Source organism: Lithobates pipiens, unplaced genomic scaffold, assembly GCF_037356315.1.
Source record: "Lithobates pipiens isolate NorthernLeopardFrog02 unplaced genomic scaffold, aLitPip1_a1.2 Scaffold_23, whole genome shotgun sequence".
Lineage (NCBI taxonomy): Eukaryota > Metazoa > Chordata > Amphibia > Anura > Ranidae > Lithobates > Lithobates pipiens.
In genome coordinates this window covers 5,237,683-5,248,664 of record NW_027507785.1, presented here as the reverse complement: position 1 = coordinate 5,248,664, position 10,982 = coordinate 5,237,683, and positions in this window count along the sequence as shown.

Sequence of the window (10,982 nt, the reverse complement as noted above, 5' to 3'; positions counted from 1 at the left end):
GCCAACCTCCGGTCATAAGGTAAATGGTCCAGTAGGAAGCTTATCTGATATAGTACTGACATGGCCTTCAGGCTTTTCTTTGCTGTTTTAATATGACATGGACTCCCTTGCTTGGACTTTATTAGGTCAAAGTTCAACGAAATGCAGGACATTGAAGTGAACTGGTATAGGGTTTAAAGCAAAGGGTGATTCAACCTATCAAGCAGATTTTCTCATTAATAAATTAAAAAATCAGGAACTGAAATCTGGCCCACCACAAAACTGCTTGGGTCAGGATTCCCCACTGTGCTGTGATCATCCTATCATTTGGTTGCCAGGGCAGTGGGCATCCTAGCAACCAATGCTTGCTCCACCCAAACCTGGTCCACCTCCTGACTCCAGCCCTGCTGCTATAATGGGCACAACCATGCTGTATGCAAGGAAATGATGGACCCTGATGGGGACCCTGATGTAAGGGGAACTCTGATAGGGAGTCTGATGTAAGGGGGCACTCCTAAGGGGGTTCTGATGTGGACCATGATGAAGGATGGATTCCTAAGATTGACTCTAATGTAAGGGGGGCTCTGATGGGGACCCAGATATAAGGGAGGTGCTCTTTTGTGGATCCCAATGCATTAGGGATCTGATGGGGACCCTAATGTAAAGGGGTGCTTTTTTTTGGGCACTCTGTTGCAAGGGGGGCTTTGACACACAGCCAAGATCTTGGTGGATGAAAGACAAGTGAAACTACCACTTTGAGGGTAAAAGGGGGACACCCCAATGAGTGTAGCTAGTTTTGCCTTTTAGGTAGCACTTCTTGATTGCATCAATGGCTTGACAATTTTTTTAAATTTTTTTTTTTTGTAAACTCAAGAACAATATATTTATCAATAAATCAATGCATGTAAATATTTATATATGTATATTGTATCAATAAACACAATTAATGGGTTTCTCTGTTTTGTAGTTTGTGTCAGTACAGTAGGGAATAATGAAAAAGATAAGCAGAGCATCACGTCACGATGGCAGCTTGGGTGCGGGGGTTCAGAGTTGTGTCTCCTCGTGGGAGGAATATTTGGAAAATGGGCGGGGATATGTGGATTACACATCTTTTTTTTATTTCTGGAGTATAATTTTTCCTAAACAAAAACCAAAATCACTGTTAAAATTTATTTCGTCCCAAAAAAAACCCCTCTATCCTTCTGCTTTAATTTTTTTAATTTCACAATAGTCATAAACCATAGTTGATTTCACCCTACTATTAGAAAATGGAACAAAAGTTCCAAAAACTATAAAAAAAAAAAGTATAAACACACACATATAGAGGTTGATCTGGATGGACCTTTATTCATGTTTACCAGCTATGTAACCATGAAAGTCTGCTGGTATGTGGTCAGCCTTATACTCATATCACAAACTGGCCAATAGGGATGAGCTGAACACCCCCCCGGTTCGGTTCGCACCAGAACTTTCGAAAGGACCGAACATTCGTACGAATTTTAGAACCCCATTGAAGTCTATGGGACTCGAACGTTCAAAATAAAAAGTGCTAATTTTAATGGCTAATATGCAAGATACTGTATTAAAAAGGGTTTGGGGACCTGGCTCCTGCCCCAGGGGACATGGGTCAATGCCTAAAATGTTTTTAAAAATGGCAGTTTTGGCGGGAGCACTGATTTTAATGAAGATTAAAGTGAAAAAAAAAGTGAAATATTCCTTTAAATATCGTGCCTGGGGGGTGTCTATAGTATGCCTGTGAAGTGCCACGTGTTTCCCGTGTTTAGAACAGTCCCTGCACAAAATTACATTTAACTGAAAAAAAACTAATTTCAAACTGCTTGCGTTTTTAATGTAATATCTGGTACCGGCAATATGGATGAAAATCATTGAGAAAAATGGCATGGGTAGCTCCCCTGCCCATTACCAGCCCCTTTGGATCTTGTGCGGATATTAAGGGGAACCCCGTACCCAGGCCTTATATACTCAGAACAGCAGTATATAGGCGGTGCAAACAAGACAGGGACTGTGTAGGTTTGTTGTGTTAAGTAGAATCTGTTTGTAATTTTCAACTGGTACATTTTTAAAGTGTAGATCCAGTCAAAAAATCTATTTTTTAGCTTTTTGGAAAACATAGGGAAGGGTTATCACCCCTGTATATTTATTTTTGCCGTACTTCTTTTTTCATCTCACTTCCTGTTGTCTCCTTCCTTTTGCAAGTAGGAGACGTTTGTAAGTTGGATGTTTGAAAGTAGGGGCCTGCCCTATATGCTCTGCAGAAATGGCGGAACAAGGTGTTGGTGTTGCCACAACATTGTAAGCCCTCAAAGTGACTCTTGGTGGGCGCTGGAGCGCCCTGCTGTGAACGATTATATCAAGAATTGTAATTACATGCCATTGTTGAACAGTGGTAGAAAAATTGGGCCTTTGGTGGTTGTGGTGCTGGTGCTCGTGCCACAACACATAAGTCCTCACAGTTACTCTGGGTGGGCACAGGAACGGACCCTGCTGTGAAATATTATATCAAGAATTGTAATTACATGCCCCTGTTAAACAGGGGCTGAAAAATTGGGCCTTAGGCACTGGTGCTGGTGCCATGACACTGCAACCTCTCCCATATACTCTAGTTGTAGTGCAGGAATGAGCCCGGCTGCAAAGCATTGCATCAAAAATTGTAATTAAACGCCCCTGTTAAACAGGGGCTGAAAAATTGGGCTGCTGGCACTGATGCTGGTGCCACGACACTGCAACCTCTCCCATATACTCTAGCTGTAGTGCAGGAATGAGCCCTGCTGCGAAGCATTGCATCAAAAATTGTAATTAAATGCCCCTGTTAAACAGTTAAACAGGGGCTGAACAATTGGGCTAGTGGCACTGGTGCTACGACACTGCAACCTCTCCCATATACTCTAGTTGTAGTGCAGGAATGAGCCCTGCTGCAAAGCATTGCATCAAAAATTGTAATTAAACGCCCCTGTTAAACAGGGGTTAAAAAATTGGGCTGCTGGCACTGGTACTGGTGCCACGACACTGCAACCTCTCCCATATACTCTAGTTGTGGTGCAGGAATGAGCCCTGCTGCAAAGCATTGCATAAAAAATTGTAATTAAATGCCCCTATTAAACAGGGGCTGAAAAATTGGGCTGGTGGCATCACCCAGAACCAAAAATGTTCTTCCAACCTATCAGTGGAGGAGGAAGAGGATAGACAATGAACATAACAGGGCAGTTACTCAGCATCAGCATAGGCAGTCTTGAAGGGATGTGATATTTCCAAAAAAAAATTATTCGGTTACATCAGCTTCAGGTGCTTTGTAGCTGTGGGTGATCCAAGACTGATTCATCTTTATGAAGGTCAGTCGATCAACCAAGTCGGTGGACAGGCGCACCCTGTGATCGGTAACAAAGCCACCAGCAGCACTGAAGGTGCATTCCGAAAGAACGCTGGATGCAGGACAGGCCAGTAGCTCAATTGCATATTGTGCACACTCTGGCCAGTGATCCATCCTCAAGACCCAGTAAGCCAGAGGATTTTCGGTGGGAAAGGTGTCCAAGTCTGACCTTGCCCCTAGGTATTCCTGCACCATGTAAATCAGGCGCTGGCGATGGTTGCTGGAACCGATCATACCTTGGGGCTGCGGACTAAAAAATTGTCTGAACGCATCGGTCAGACGGCCACCTTCTCCACCGTTCCTTCTGACCGATGCCTCAGCAACACGTTGTCCAGGACCAGGAGTTTGTAACCTCCCAGTCTCTGGGAACGCATTGCACAGACCTTTTTGCAAGGCCTCCCGGAGATGTCTCATCCTCTGCTCCCTCTGCGACGGCAAGATAAGGTTGGCAACCTTACCCTTGTACCGTGGATCAAGGAGAGTGGCCAGCCAGTAATGGTCCCTCTCCTTGATCTGAAGTATACGTGGATCCTTCTGCAGGCTTTGCAGGATCAGGGAGGCCATGCAGCGTAGGTTAGCCGAGGCATTTGGTCCGGAGTCTTCTGGGTCACTAAGGACAACATTATCCGCAGCTACCTCCTCCCAGCCACGTACAAGTCCACGGGTTTCTTGGGACTGTAAATCATCCCCACAAGACTGCTGTGGCTGATGCTGAGTGCCAGCCTCCACCTCCATGCTGACACAATCATCCTCCTCCTCCTCCTCCTCCTCCTCGTCCTCTTCCTGTGTGATGCGTGGGACAGCAGGAACACTGTCTGGATAAAGGGGGCCTTGAGAGGCAAGGAAGTCCTCCTCTTCTTGCCTCTGTTCTGCCTCAAGTGCCCTGTCCATTATTCCACGCAGCGTATGCTCCAACAGGTGGACAAGAGGTACAGTATCACTGATGCATGCACTGTCACTGCTCACCATCCTTGTGGCCTCCTCAAATGGTGACAGGACAGTGCATGCATCCCTGATCATGCCCCACTGGCGTGGGGAGAAAAAAACCAAGCTCCCCTGACCCTGTCCTGGTGCCGTAGTCGCACAGGTACTCATTGTTGGCCCTCTGCTGCGTGTGCAGCCACTGCAGCATGGCCAACGTTGAGTTCCACCTGGTGGGCATGTCACATATAAGGCGGTTCTTGGGCAGGTTCAACTCCTCTTGGAGCTCAGCCAGCCGAGTACAGGCATTAAATGATCGGCTGAAATGCACACAGACTTTCCTGGCCTGCTTCAGGACATCCTGTAAGCCCGGGTACCTGCCCAAGAATCACTGCACCACCAGGTTAAGGACGTGAGCCACACAGGGCACATGGGCCAAGCTGGCTTAAGCTGGCGTGGCGTCAACCATCTCTCGGCCTGCCCCTGCAGAGCTGATAAAAACATCCACCCCAGTGTGGCTCCTGTCCCCCAAACAAACCAGCGCAAGCACAGCATGGCATCGTTCTGCCTGTGTACTTGTGTAGTCCCTTGAACTCCTATGGAGCGCCACTGGTTCTGAGCACTGGAAGAGGCCATGGAGGAAGAATAAGAGGAGGGGGTGGAGGAGAGAGGTGTGTCACAACCAGTAGTAGCATTTTGGAGGCGTTGTGGTGGAACAACCTCCAACACTACTGCACCTTGTCCTGCATCCTTCCCAGCTGCCAGAAGAGTGACCCAATGGGCCGTGAAAGACAGGTAACGTCCCTGTCCATGCCTGCTGGACCATGAGTCAGCGGTAATATGCACCTTACCGCTGACCACCCTGTCCAGCGAGGCAAGGACATTGCCTTCCACATGCCGGTAGAGAGTCGGAATCACCTTCCGTGAGAAAAAGTGGAGTTGGAGTTCCCAGCTGATGAGGAGCAAGGAGAGGTCCGCTTTGTTCTCTGGTGTGGGTCTTTGAGGTACACTTGTCAACGAGCTGCATGGCAGGTCAACATATGTCTGGTCAAGCATGTGGTGCCCAAGTGGCTGATGTTTTGGCCATGTGAGATACGCTTGAGACATATGTTGCAAATAGCAGTGGTGCGATCTGATGCACTCGTCTCAAAAAAGGCCCACACCGAAGAACTTTTAGAATAACGCGCAGAGGCAGCACCCTGCACAGGCGGAGCTCTGTGGTGTGTTTCAGTCGGTGTGCTGTCCCTAAGCTGGCCCCCGGAGGGCATCCTGCCTCATTGGACATGTGCCTCCTCCTCCTCCTCTCTCCTACCAGGCACCCACGTGGAGTCAGTGCCCTCATCATCCCCTCCCTCTTCATCGCTGGAGCAAACCTGGCAGTATGCTGCAGCTTGTGGAACATGACTGCCAGATTGCTGTCCTTCTTGAGCATCCCCTCTCTCTGCATTCACGCTACTGCCTTCCTCTAGCTGAGTATCATCATCAAAGCCTACAAAACACTGGGCATCCTCCTGGAGCATGTACCCAACACTGTGCTCAAAGAGTTCAGGAGACTCCTCAGGAGGATGTGGTGGGTCTAGGGAAGGAGTCACTGATGATGACATTGAGACGAGGGAAGACGATGCGTTGGCAGCTGCTTTGCTAGTACCCTGAGCCTGGGTGAGAGAGGATGAGGAGGATGAAGAGGACTTCGTCATCCACTCTACCAAGTCTTCGGCATGATGCGGCTCAACACATCCAGCTGCCGAAAAGGACAAGCGTGTCCCATGGCCACGTGCTGATGATGACGATGCACCGCGTCCACGACCAGCACTGTTGTCTCTAGACACAGAGCCTGCTTTTATCGGCTCGTGCCTGTCTGCCTCTCCTTGTTGGCCTTCCAGACATGGTAATGGCCCGAAGGGAGATGGGAAAACCAGCAATTGGGTAGTGTATATTGTGCTAGAGGCACATAACACCCACTAACTCCTGCAGATGGCAGATAGCTCAATTAAAGAAGAGCTATATAGGTGGATATAATGGTGTATAGTGCGGTCAGGGCACGCAGACAACACGCACAATCTCCTACAACTGACTGCAAGCTCTATTAGAGAAGAGCAAAATAGATAGCTATATAGGGGGATATAATGGTGTATAGTGTGGTCAGGGCACGCAGACAACACACACAATCTCCTACAACTGACTGCAAGCTCTATTACAGAAGATCAATATAGCTAGCTATATAAGTGGATATAATGATGTATAGTGTGGTCAGGGCACGCAGACAACACGCACAATCTCCTACAACTGACTGCAAGCTCTATTACAGAAGAGGAATATAGCTAGCTATATAGGTGGATATAATGGTGTATAGTGCGGTCAGGGCACGCAAACAACACGCACAATCTCCTACAACTGACTGCAAGCTCTATTACAGAAGAGCAATATAGCTAGCTATATAGGTGGATATAATGGTGTATAGTGCGGTCAGGACACACAGACAACACGCACAATCTCCTACAACTGACTGCAAGCTCTATTACCGAAGAGCAATATAGCTAGCTATATAGGTGGATATAATGGTGTATACTGCGGTCAGGGCACACAGACAACACCCACGAACTCTTGCAGATTGCTAAAAGCTCAATTACAGAAGAGCAAGAATGAAAAATCGGCCGATAACAAACGGTGTATATATATACATACATATATATATATACACAGAGAACACCCACTAACTCCTACAGATGCCAACACACTACACAAGGCCGCCGTGCTGGCGGCCTTATATAGTGTGGGGCGTGTACTACACAACCTGAGCTATGATTGGCCACAGGCATCCTGCCTGTGGCCAATCATGGCTCTCCTCGCTGTCGGCGCTGTGATTGGCCAAGCATGCTTCGCCAATCGATGGTGCAGTGCATTGTGGGCCGTGAACGCCACACGAATTTGGCGCGAACGGCCCATAACGTTCAGTGCGAACAGCCAATGTTCGAGTCGAATGTATGTTCGACTCGAACATGAAGCTCATCCCTACTGGCCAACAAGAGATACTATCATCATCATTCTTGTCTGGAAGGGGCACAACAAAGCATATATTTCTCATTAGAGCTGAATTATCAACTCTTTCTATTGATTAAATTTGGGTTATGTGTCCATATAAGGGCGTTGATGTCACCAGAATTCCACCCCTTTATTTAAGTGTGCTGCGGGGTGAGGAATGACCCTGTCCACAGCTGATTGGACTAGAAAATAGAGATGCATTGGGGGATGCCCAAGCCCACCTCCTCCCCTGGCTATTGAGTTGTCTGGCCTGGGCTGTACAGCCTCAATAGACCCTGCTGCACACCCCAGCCCCCCTTGCCATTACATACCTCCAGTGCTGGAGGTGGCGGAACTGCAGTCCCCTGCGTTCCCACTGAAAAAAGCACTGCACAGAACCAAGGTTCATTTTGTGGTGCTAAGCACTTTGGGTGCAATTTGTTAATGATAATAGAAAAGCAGTAAAATAGACCTCTTGCAGACTGTAGGTGGACAAAATCTTTCCTGATCCCCCGAGAGGCAATGGGATATTCCCTGGGTCAACTTTAATTATAAATGTCAGTACCCAGTTAAATTATGTACATTTAGGAAAGAATCCAGGCCTTTCTTAAAGCAATCTACTGAGCTGGCCAGAGCCACCTCTGGAGGGAGTCTATTCCACATTTTCACAACTCTTACTGTTACATAGTTAGTAAGGTTGAATAAAAACCCCAGTCCAACCTGAGTGTGGGTGCATGTCTACAATTCTCCCTATCCCTGTATATTATGTCTCATTGAGATGCTCATCTATTATATTACTATTTATTTAAGGTACCCATATAGCATCGTCAAATTACGCAGAGATCCACACACACACATCGGCCCCTACCTTCAAGGAGCCCACAATCCAAGGTCCCCAACTCACATTCATATGCTAGAGCCAATCTTGGACAGAAGCCAATTAACTACCAGCATGTCTTTTGGAGTGTGGGAGGAAACCCACACAGGTAGAACATGCAAACTCCAGGCAGGTAGCATCGTGGCTGGGATTCGAACTAGTGACCCTTTTTACTGATAGGCAAGAGTGCTACCCCCTAAACTGCTGTGCCATACTGAACTGTGAAGAAACATTTCCGTATTTGGAGATTAAGGCCCCTTTCACACGGGACCGATCAGTAATGATCCGCCCCGTGATGATCCGCTCGCTCAGCGGGGATCGCTCTGTTGTCCCCGCTGAGCCGGCTGCGGACAGGGCGGTCTCTCCTCACACTGTGCGGGGACCGCCCTGTCAGCTCTCCGCTCTCCTCTATGGGGATCGGATGAGCATGGACCGTGTGTCCGTGTTCATCCGATCCGCTCTGCAGACGGATAGAAAAATAGGATTTTCCTCCGTCTGCAGAATCGGACTGTTGCGGAGGCGGAGGAAATCGGGTGTCTGTGGATGTTCATCCGCAGACACCCGCTATCCCATAGGGATGAATGTATGCCCGTATTTCATCCGCAAACGGATGGATGAAATACGGACATATCATCCGCATGTGTGAAAGGGGCCTAAATCTCTTTTCATCCAGATGTAAACAGTGTCCCCCTGTCCTTTGTGATGATGTTAAAGTGAATAACTCAACACCAAGTTCACTATATGGACCCCTTATATATTTATGCATGGTGGTCATACCCAGGCCTCTTATGAGTTTGGTTTTATGGTTGTATGTTTGTTTTGAGAACTGGAGTCCAAAACTGAACTACATATTCCAGATGAGGTCTCACTAATGATTTGCCGTCTCTCAATCTGGAGTATATACCTCTCTTAACTCTGTTGGTTTATATTTACTCTGTTGGATTTTGTCATATGTTGCAAGTATCATATGGACTTTGTTCTGTCTGAAGTTTCAATAAACGCATCTCTCTGGAATAGGGATGAGCTTGGTGTTCAAGTCGGAGCGCATGTTCGACTCGAACACCGGCTGTTCGCCTGTTTGGCGAATCCAGAACTTTGTGGGTCATTCGCGTCATATTCGTGTGGCACTCACGGCCCACAATGCACTGCACCATCGCAGTGCATTGCTGGCTCATGATTGGCCAAGCATGCACTGTGACCCTGCATTCTTGGCCAAACACAGCGCCGGCAGCGAGGAGAGCCAATTATAGCTCAGGGAGTTTAGTACACGCCCCACACTATATAAGGCCGCAAGCGAGGCAGCCTTGTGTAGTGTGTTGGCGTGTAGGGAAAGAGCAGGATAAGCAGGGACAGTGTCTTTTTGCTTGTTAACCTAGCGCAGTTACAGTGGGTGTTGTGTGCCTCCTGCACAGTATACACCTGAAGATACCCCTTATTGCTGGTGTCATTCTGGTTCTCTAACACAGGCATCTGCAGAACTTACAGTGGGTTTTGTGTGCCTCCTGCACAGTATACACCTGAAGCTACCCCTTATTGCTGGTGCTGTTCTGTTTCTCTAACACAGGCATCTGCAGCAGTTACAGTGGGTGTTGTGTGCGTCCTGCACAGTATACACCGGAAGCTACCCCTTACTGCTGGTGTTCTGTTTCTGTAATACGCCATCTGCAGCACTTACAGTGGGTGTTGTGTGCCTCCTGCACAGTATACACCTGAAGCTACCCCTTATTGCTGGTGCTGTTCTGTTTCTCTAACACATGTATCTGCAGCAGCTACAATGGGTGTTGTGTGCCTCCTGCACAGCATACACCTGAAGCTACCCCTTATTGCTGGTGTTGTTCTGTTTCTGTAACACAGGCATCTGCAGCAGTTAGAGTGGGTGTAGTGTGCCTCCTGCGCACTATACACCTGAAGATACCCCTTATTGCTGGTGTCGTTCTGTTTCTCTAACACAGGCATCTGCAGCAGTTACAGTGGGTGTTGTGTGCCTCCTGCACAGTATACATCTGAAGATACCCCTTATTGCTGGTGTTGTTCTGTTCCTCTAACACAGGCATCTGCAGCAGTTACAGTGGGTGTAGTGTGCCTCCTGCACAGTATACACCTGAAGCTACCCCTTATTGCTGGTGTTCTGTTTCTGTAACACAGGCATTTACAGCAGTTAGAGTGGGTGTAGTGTGCCTCCTGCACAGTATACACCTGAAGCTACCCCAATTGCTATTGTTCTTCAGCAATCTGGCATTCATGTTCCACCAGCTGCAGCATACTGCCAGGTTTGCTCCAGTGATGAAGAGGGAGGGGATGATGAGGTCACTGACTCCATGTGGGTGCCTTATAGGAGAGAGGAGGTGGAAAATCTCCAATGAGGCAGGATGCCCTCCTGGGGCCAGCTTAAGGGCAACACACTGACTGAATCACACTGCAGAGCTCCGCCTGTGCATATTACCGCTGACTCATGGTTCAGCAGGCATGGACAGGGACGTTACTTATCTCTTACGGCCCAATGGGTCACTCTTCTGGCAGCTGGGAAGGATGCAGGACAAGGTGCAGTAGTGCTGGAGGTTGTTCCGCCACCACGCCTCCAAAATGCTAATACTGGTTGTGACACACCTCTCTCCTTCACCCACTCCTCTTCTTCTTCCTCCATGGCGTCTTCCTGTGTGTTGTCCTCGGAACCAGCAGTGCTCCGTAGGCGTTCAAGGGGCTACGCAAGTACGCATGCAAAAAGATGCCATGCTGTGCTTGCACTGGTGTGTTTGGAGGACAGGAGCCACACTGGGGCAGATATTTTGTCAGCTC